This window comes from Juglans microcarpa x Juglans regia, chromosome 5D, assembly GCF_004785595.1.
Source record: "Juglans microcarpa x Juglans regia isolate MS1-56 chromosome 5D, Jm3101_v1.0, whole genome shotgun sequence".
Taxonomy (NCBI): domain Eukaryota; kingdom Viridiplantae; phylum Streptophyta; class Magnoliopsida; order Fagales; family Juglandaceae; genus Juglans; species Juglans microcarpa x Juglans regia.
In genome coordinates, this window is record NC_054602.1 from 32,585,506 (window position 1) to 32,593,725 (window position 8,220).

The following is an 8,220-nucleotide window of genomic DNA, read 5'->3' on the forward strand; positions in this document are numbered from 1 at the left end:
CTACTCTACCGCTCATATCTGCTCGCTGTAAGTTTCTGCTAGGTCAAAATCAGCTTTTCATTCTTTTCAATTTTTTTTTATCATTTTAAAACATTTAAAAAAGATATAAAAAATATCAATACAATAATAATCACTTTCTTAACTATTAAGTAAAGAAAAAAAATTAAAAATAAATTAAAATACATGAGGTGTCAAAATGAGGTGGCAAAACAAGGTGTCAAAGTAGCATTATTCTATAGTTTATGTGTGTGTGTGTGTGTGTATATATATATATATAATTTATCCATGTATAAACTATTCAGAAATGATACCGATATCGAAATATTTTATTCCAATGCCTTGACCAAAATAGTATTCAAAACTTTGGGTTGGACAAGGGAGTCTCGACTTTTGAGGACCCAAGACACGTGACTAGGGAAGCCCACTCTACTCTCTCGTCATTTTCAACAAATTGCTAGCCCATTTTCGTCAATCCACTAATTAGGCTTTTAACCGCCCATATTAGAACAAATATTTTAATAGTAAATTTCACATTTTCTTTAAAAAAAGAATATGCAAGACTTATACATCATAAAATTGTATCTAATATTACTCTTATATTAGACAAACTTAGATTAAGAATGACTAAATTCTTAAGCAAATTTAGCTAATACAAGACTTTTTAACTTTTGGTTCTTTGACTATTCATTTAAAAAGTTGAACTCTACGTTGGATTAACTATCTTACTTTATATAATAATAATAATTTATTTCTAATTTTTAAATGCATATATTTTTATTGGTTTTATTAAATACTTTTTTTGTATCTCCACTTTCATAATTTTCAACAAGAGGAAAGCTTCAAATCAGACGAGGTGTATATTTGTGTTTTACACCTGCCAATAAAGAATATACACGCAAGAGATTCATGTTATTCACCTCTAAAATCGATTGAGGGAATAATTTTTCCACATTTCTTTTCTCTCATTCCGAGTTCTGAAGCCTCTATTTCTCTCTCTCTTTCCCCCTTTCTCGCCCAACTCTCCTCTCCCTCTTAGCCTTTATTTTCCATCTCCAAATCATGGAACCGTTTCGAGGCCAAGGACAACAAGATCAGTAAAAGGGCATATCAATTGGCAAGTATCTCTGGAAGGTTGTTTCTCAGTCTACGTTGGATCTCAAAGACAAGCATTCGTGGTCAAGAAAAAGTTTGCTAGTCATCCATTGTTCGTGATGCTGCTAGAGGATGTTGAATTGGAAAATTTGGGCAGCTTTTTGGTAATTACATTGACAATCCCATAAAAAAGTTAATGTTGAAAAATTTAACCATTTGATATTTTTGAGAGGCTAACAAATTTGAGGAGAGAGATTGAGGAGAGAGAAAGCTTTTGAGGAGAGTGATTGAGGAAAGGGGAGAAAAGCAGAGTTTGGACTCGAGGAGAGAGAGGGAAGGAGATAGAGAGCGATGAGGGAGTCTATGGGATTTGTTGGGCTCGAGGAGAGAGAGAGAGAGAGAGAGGGAGAGAGAGAGAGAGAGCCATGGGGACTAGGAGTGTATGGGATTTGTTTTGTTGTACTCATTTCTATTTGTTTACTTGTTGGAAGGCTTATGCGTCAAAAGTGCATTAGAGGGGGTAAATACCCAACTAACACCCAACCGGTCCATTGCTTCTCTCTTCCAACAATTCATACATCAAAATATATAAAATCTGTTTAACAACCTATATTAACTTCATTGTCAAACATGAAGTATCAAAATATATGTAAAATCAAAACATATAAAAACTTAAAAATTGTGAAAAAATGTGATGTGAAAATGTTACCGTTTGGCTCGAGGGAGTGGAAAAATAATATAAAAAATTTAGATGGCTAAGTTACTGTTATTTACATATATGGACAACTACTGCGACTGATAACTCGAATGACTTTATACCAATTTTTTCACATATTGGGCAAGTTTTAGATAGTACGGCCATATAGCAAAGTTAATGTTGTCCTCAATAGATAAATTATTATTAGAATAATGTTATATGTAATTATAGAGTGCGCAAGTGTCTTATATTCATTTTAAAAAAGAGTGAGATCTACTATTAATTCTTTTTTTTTATGTGAATCTCGTATTTATTTATTTTTTTCAAAGTGATTATATGGTACTTATACACTCACGACTAAATCTATCATTTCTTATTATATTAATAATGCTTGATTGCATGAATCAAAGTCAATAAAAAGGTAAAAAAAAAAAAAGGCGAAAGGCATGCCGAGGGCTCTCCTCCCTATGCGTAAATTGTAATTAAATCCGACTTAATCATTTCATTTTCTTCTTAAAAAATCATTTCATTTTCCATTAATTATTCTTGCTTTTTTTGGTTATTAGAATTTTGGAATTTTCTATTTCAATTGACATTATTTATATAATGCGTGCAATGAATGAAATATATAATTCATCATGTGTCTATCTCTTTTAATATTTGTTGCAAGAGCCCTTCTACTCATATTTCCTTACACTACACTTAATTTTTTATTTATTTTTTGTTCTTGTTAAAATTCTTCTATTCATCATCCATACATGATACATCACACACATATATAAAAAACATCATGCGTAGTATGTGATGTAGAGATGATGAGTATAATTTTTCATTATATGTCTAGACTCTATATACGTGCACAGACACACATTATATATCAGTTTGTTCCAATGGAACCTAACTAAAATGAGTTCTTTATTTCTTATCTATACATAATATATAGTATTAATATATTAACATAAACTTACTCTTATGCTAGTTCAAAAAAATATATTTATTCTTATGCATAAATATATAATGTATTGATATATTATAACTAAGTTATATAGTATCGTGCTATTACTTGTATAATATGTATAAACTGAATTGAATTGACTAAAATTGAAGTGTTATAGGGCTGTAAGAGGACCAAATCGGATTGAAAAAATTGACCAGACCGTGAGTCTTATTTGTCGGTCTCAGAGTGTATATTTTTGGACCGGACCGGGTCGAGACCGACTGAATGTAGATATATATTTTTCTATATTTTTTTATATATAATATATTATTTTATATAGTAGTTGTATAAGTTAATTATGTAATTTTCATCCAAATAATAGCCATTGATCATATATATAATGAAATGATTTAATATTCATTAACTATGTATAAATTGTTAAAGATATCACTTAATTTCATTAACCATATATATACAATAAAAAAAGTATTCATAGACCTAATCGGACCAAATGGATTGATAGGATCGATAGATAATGATCCGACTTCACAAAAATGATTGATCAAAATTTTTGATCAATGGCTCGCCCAAACCGAACCGACCGGACTATAAATAGACAAAAACCGACTGAACGAACCGAACCGAACCAATTTAATCCACCGGTAAAAGAGAGATGTCGTCCTTTGAAATGTATGACCCGACATTACAGTCAAGTAAATACCTATGAGGGAGAGAACGTCTGCTTTTTCCTCGTTTTCTCAATTCAATTTTCGAATATATAATTAATGAAAAACAAAAAACAAAAAACAAAAATAATTAATAATAAAAATAAAATATGCTTTTGTGAGGGAGTCATTTTGTGTCCGTCTGTCACTGTCATCTTTCATTGTAATAGCGCATATGATGTTGGGGGGGAGTCCTAGCGTAGCGCCATCTTTCAATTTTCTCCATTTTCTCCCTTGTTAGAGCACCAGAAATGGACTAGCCATTGCCAGGTCCAAGTCTAATTTACATATGACTTTGAGATAAAATCCCCGGCATTGAAATCGGTAAAGTCATAATTTTCTAATTTATACTACAGTAAATCTCATTCTCTCGTTGTTGTTGGCGAGCTCCTGTAGTAGGATCAAATGAATATTTTATCACTATCCGTCCAACTGCCCCTCTCTTTTTCCCTCGTGTTTTCCATTTCCCTCGTGTTTCCCTCGTTTCTCATCTCTCATCTTTCCCTCTTTCTCTCGCCATTTTTTTTCTAAAACCCTTCTTTCTCTTCTCTCCCTCGCTCCGTCTCTCGTCTCTCCCTCTTCTCTCAGTCCACCATTTTTTTTTCTAAAACCCTTTTTCCTCTTCTCTCCCTCGCTCCGTCGCTCGTCTCTCCCTCGTCTCTCCATCCACCATTTCTCTTTTTTGAAACTCCTCTCCCTCTTCTCTCCCTCGCTCGTCGCTCCCTCTTCTCTCTTTCTCAATCGATTTTATCTCCGTTCCTGGGTCGATCTTCCACGGTTGCGCAATTTCCTCTCTCTCTATCGGCTTGGCTCAACAACGCAGCACTCTCTCTCGGTTTGGGTTGGTAAAACTACCGAAACTTTATTTGGGTAAGCTTTGTATTGAGTATTTTGAGTATGAATTTGTGAATTTCTGAAATGGGTATGAATTTGTTTAGGTAAGCTGGTTATGATTTTTCTGAAATGGGTATGATTTTTCTGAAATGAGTATGATTTTTATGAATTTGTGAATTTCTGAAATGGGTATGATTTTTCTGGTGTTGTTTATTATTGCGTCTAGCCAAACCTCCTCTCAGAGTCTTAGAGTTGAGCCCCCATATTTTTTTTTTGTTTTATGTTTTCGGTAACTACAATCCTTTGTTTCTGATTTGTTGTTTTTAGGTTTGTTTGCTTTTCGTGTATAGCCATTTTTTCGTGTCTCACTTTGTTTACTAGTCATTTTGGTGGTCGAAAAGCTCATTTGGTCTCTTGGTTTTCTTTACTTTGGACAGCTTTGTTTTTCATAGGATAAATCCAAGCTGACACGGTCTTTGACTGCATGTGCTCCATTACCTATTTGAAGGCAAATGGTTTCTGGTGGATAAGGGATTATGCAAATTGTGTTGTTGTTTTCCAGTATAGTTTCAACATACATTCTCAAATTTATTAAGTGTTAGAAATAAGATCATATACCCAAATTGAGTTGAAGATAAAAAGCTCTTTCCATAAGCTTTTTATCTTGCTAAGTTTGTTTCGGTTATTTTTTTTTTTATACAATAATTGGTTTTGTATTGTTTGTTGTTATTGTCTTTGTATTAATTTAGGGGTTTGATTTGGACCTCTTCAAGTAATTGTTAATCTTTTAGAATACGTGCAATAAGGTGAATATCATCTGTGAAGTTGACTTGTAAAATTCTTATGGAAATCAGGCTTGTTGATGCTGAAATGCATACCTTTCTATACACCTAAAAACATATTTAAAAAATGTCCATTATTCGTAGCATTAGGGAGCCTTCACAGATTATCTGTCTGCTCATGAATACATCAGTACAGCTGCATGATCATAGTCTTTAGGCGGTTTTGTTCAGAATCTGCTTCTTCTCTTTAACTTCAAACTATAAGCGTCTATTATTTGAACATGAGCTAGTAGTCTTCTTACTGCAACCTCATGTGCATCTAGTAACATATTACATAGCCTATATAGTAAAGAATGTGGTGGTCCAAAAGCTCTTTCCATAAGCTTTTTATCTTGTTGAGTTTTTTTATATTATTTTTTTTTTCTGTTTGCTATACAGTACTTGGTTTTCTATCACTTTGCTATTATTGTTTTTGTATTAATTCAGGGTTTGATTTTGGACCTCTTCGAGCAATTGTCAATTTTTGATGAGCTATTTTTTTTTAATTTTCTTGCTAGTCTTCTTACTGCAACCTCATGTGCATCTAGTAACATATTACATACCCTATATAGTTAATAATGTGGTGGTCCAAAAGCTCTTTCCATAAGCTTTTTATCTTGCTGAGTTTTTTTGTATTCTTTTTTTTTTTTTGCTATACAGTACTTGGTTTTCTATCACTTTGCTATTATTGTTTGCTCTTTCTTTTCATGTAAGCATGCTTTAGAGTGTATTTATGTGTGTATGTAGTAGTATATGTATGTGGGTAATGGCTTGGACGCTACATATAACATTTGTGGCTATACCGATCGATGGTTTCTTTCAATGCCATTAGATCTTGGAAACACCACATATATTATTTGATATCATTGTTAAGACACTTTTCTGACTCTACAACCAAAAACAGAGTTTACTTTGCTGTTCTTTGCAAAACAGATGATGAATAAATTGTGTTTGCTGCTCTTCTTTGCAAAACAGAACAAGAAGTTGATTTTTGTTGCTATTTTGCAAAGTTGCTGTTTTTCTTTGCAAAGCAGAACAAGAAGATGATTTCTTGTCTATTTTTCTTCATATTTTTATATATATTTTTTTGCATACCAGCTTATCCAAACAAATTGATGATGTAATATTTGTTGTTTTGTGGGACTTGAAAATTTCTAAACTTTTCTGACTCCTTGAAAATGTAATATTTTTCAAGGATGGGCACAAAAATTAATGATGATCCCTTCTTCACCACTCTATTACAAAGTGGAGGTGAGGGTTGTAATAGCACCCCAACGCAACATTAATGTTGTGCTCCAAGTAACATTCAATGACGGTGAAAAGAGGCATCCTCCAAAAAAAGTTCAAAGGGGTGCATCTTTCACTGCAGAGGAGGATAACCTCCTTGTCTCAGCTTGGCTCAACATTAGTATCGATGCAATAAAGGGTACTGATCAAAAGTCCACTCAAATGTGAGAAAGAATTTCAGAATTTTATCATGAATATAAAAAACAGAATAATGTGAACTGTTCTGTAGTTTCTTTGATGAATCGGTGGTCCTCGATTCAGAAATGCACAAATAAGTTTTGTGTATTTTTAGCACAAGTAGAGTCATTGCATCCGAGTGGTGCAACGGAGCAAGACAAGGCATGTAACATTATCCTTTAATTTTCACAAATATATATGACTGATTTATGAACTAACAATATTCTTATGTATTTGTAGATTGAGAAGGGAAAAATTTTGTATAAAGAAATGGAGAAGAGTAACTTCACAATAGAGCATTATTGGTGTCTTCTGAGACATCAACTAAAATGACAACAACATATCTCTACCCTTAGGAAGAGGAGAAGACCACAAGGTGAAGCTGCTATTGACACGATGGAGGAGAACATGGAGGTTTTTGCTGAGAGACCTCTAGGCAAAGAGCTGAAAAAGAAAGGGAGAGGAAGTGGAAGTCGATGGAAGGCAAAGAGTCTGAGATCAGCATTTCCTTGGCTAAAATGACCGAGGATAGAGCCACGACCATAGAAGAGCGGAGAAATGCTGCGTTGAAGGCAGACCAAAAAAGCGATAAAATATTTGAACTAAAGAAGAAGAAGTTTGAACTAGAGAATAAGAAATTTGAAGGCAAGATGATGATGCTAGATCTACGCGGCATGAATGCCATGCAACAATAATATTTCCGTAATATTCAACTAGCAATTTTTTAGAATTCGAAATTTCATTCCTGAGGTAGATCTAACTCTCATTCGACACCTTATTATGTAGATATCTAACTTCTAATATTTATAAAACTAATTTTTTTGAGAATTTAGTGGCTGCCTAGCCACATGTGGGCTGGATAAATATGTGGCTGAGTAGCAACTAAATTCATGGACTGTGGATATTATCTTTGTTGGTAATTTATGGACTGTTTTGATAACTTTTCTTACTTTTTTGGTATATAATTTGTGGACTATTGGTAATTTCTGACTTAAATGGGACTGTGTTGGTATTTATTTGTGGGACTCTTTTGTATGGGTCTATTTTGTATTTGCACTTAGTTTGAGACTGTGTTGCCGGACTATTTATGGGACTGTGTTGCTAAATTTGAATGAGACTCTTTTGTATTTGCACTAAGTTTGGACTCTGATTTGTGTATGGCTTGTGTATGGTTATGTTTTAGTATAGATGGACACACATACTCCACTGATGTAGTATTATGGAGATGCATAATATGGTTATATTTTGGACTAAGTTTGGACACTGCCATGACAATCTTGTTGGTTGTTTTTTTCACTTCACATTTCTCTCATTAGTTTAATAATTTCAGGTTCTTCTATATATAATGATTGGAACTTCTATATTTTTTATAGGTGAAAAATAATAGGTTGAGGAAAAAAATTAGTTAGGAAACAATAATTTAAGTATGTTAATTAAATTATTAATTAACATATAGTTATTGTAATTGTAAAATATAAAAAAAAAAAATTAAAAATATTATTATTACAAAAATAATATTATATTATTATTTTGACTAATTTAATAGCTAATCTAATATAAATTCACCTAACCAAAGAAAAATATTATAACTAAAACTTGAAATTCTAACTTAAATTTAGACTTGGCCATCGCCATTGCCAATACTCTTAT

At 32.7% G+C, this 8,220-nt stretch overlaps 1 non-coding gene across 1 annotated transcript; it reads left to right on the plus strand.

The window, feature by feature from the left end:
- Nucleotides 1–5,832: 5,832 nt before the first annotated feature.
- Nucleotides 5,833–5,962, plus strand: LOC121266678. The gene has a single exon (XR_005940899.1). It is a non-coding gene; the product is annotated as a small nucleolar RNA snoR80 (small nucleolar RNA).
- Nucleotides 5,963–8,220: the final 2,258 nt, after the last annotated feature.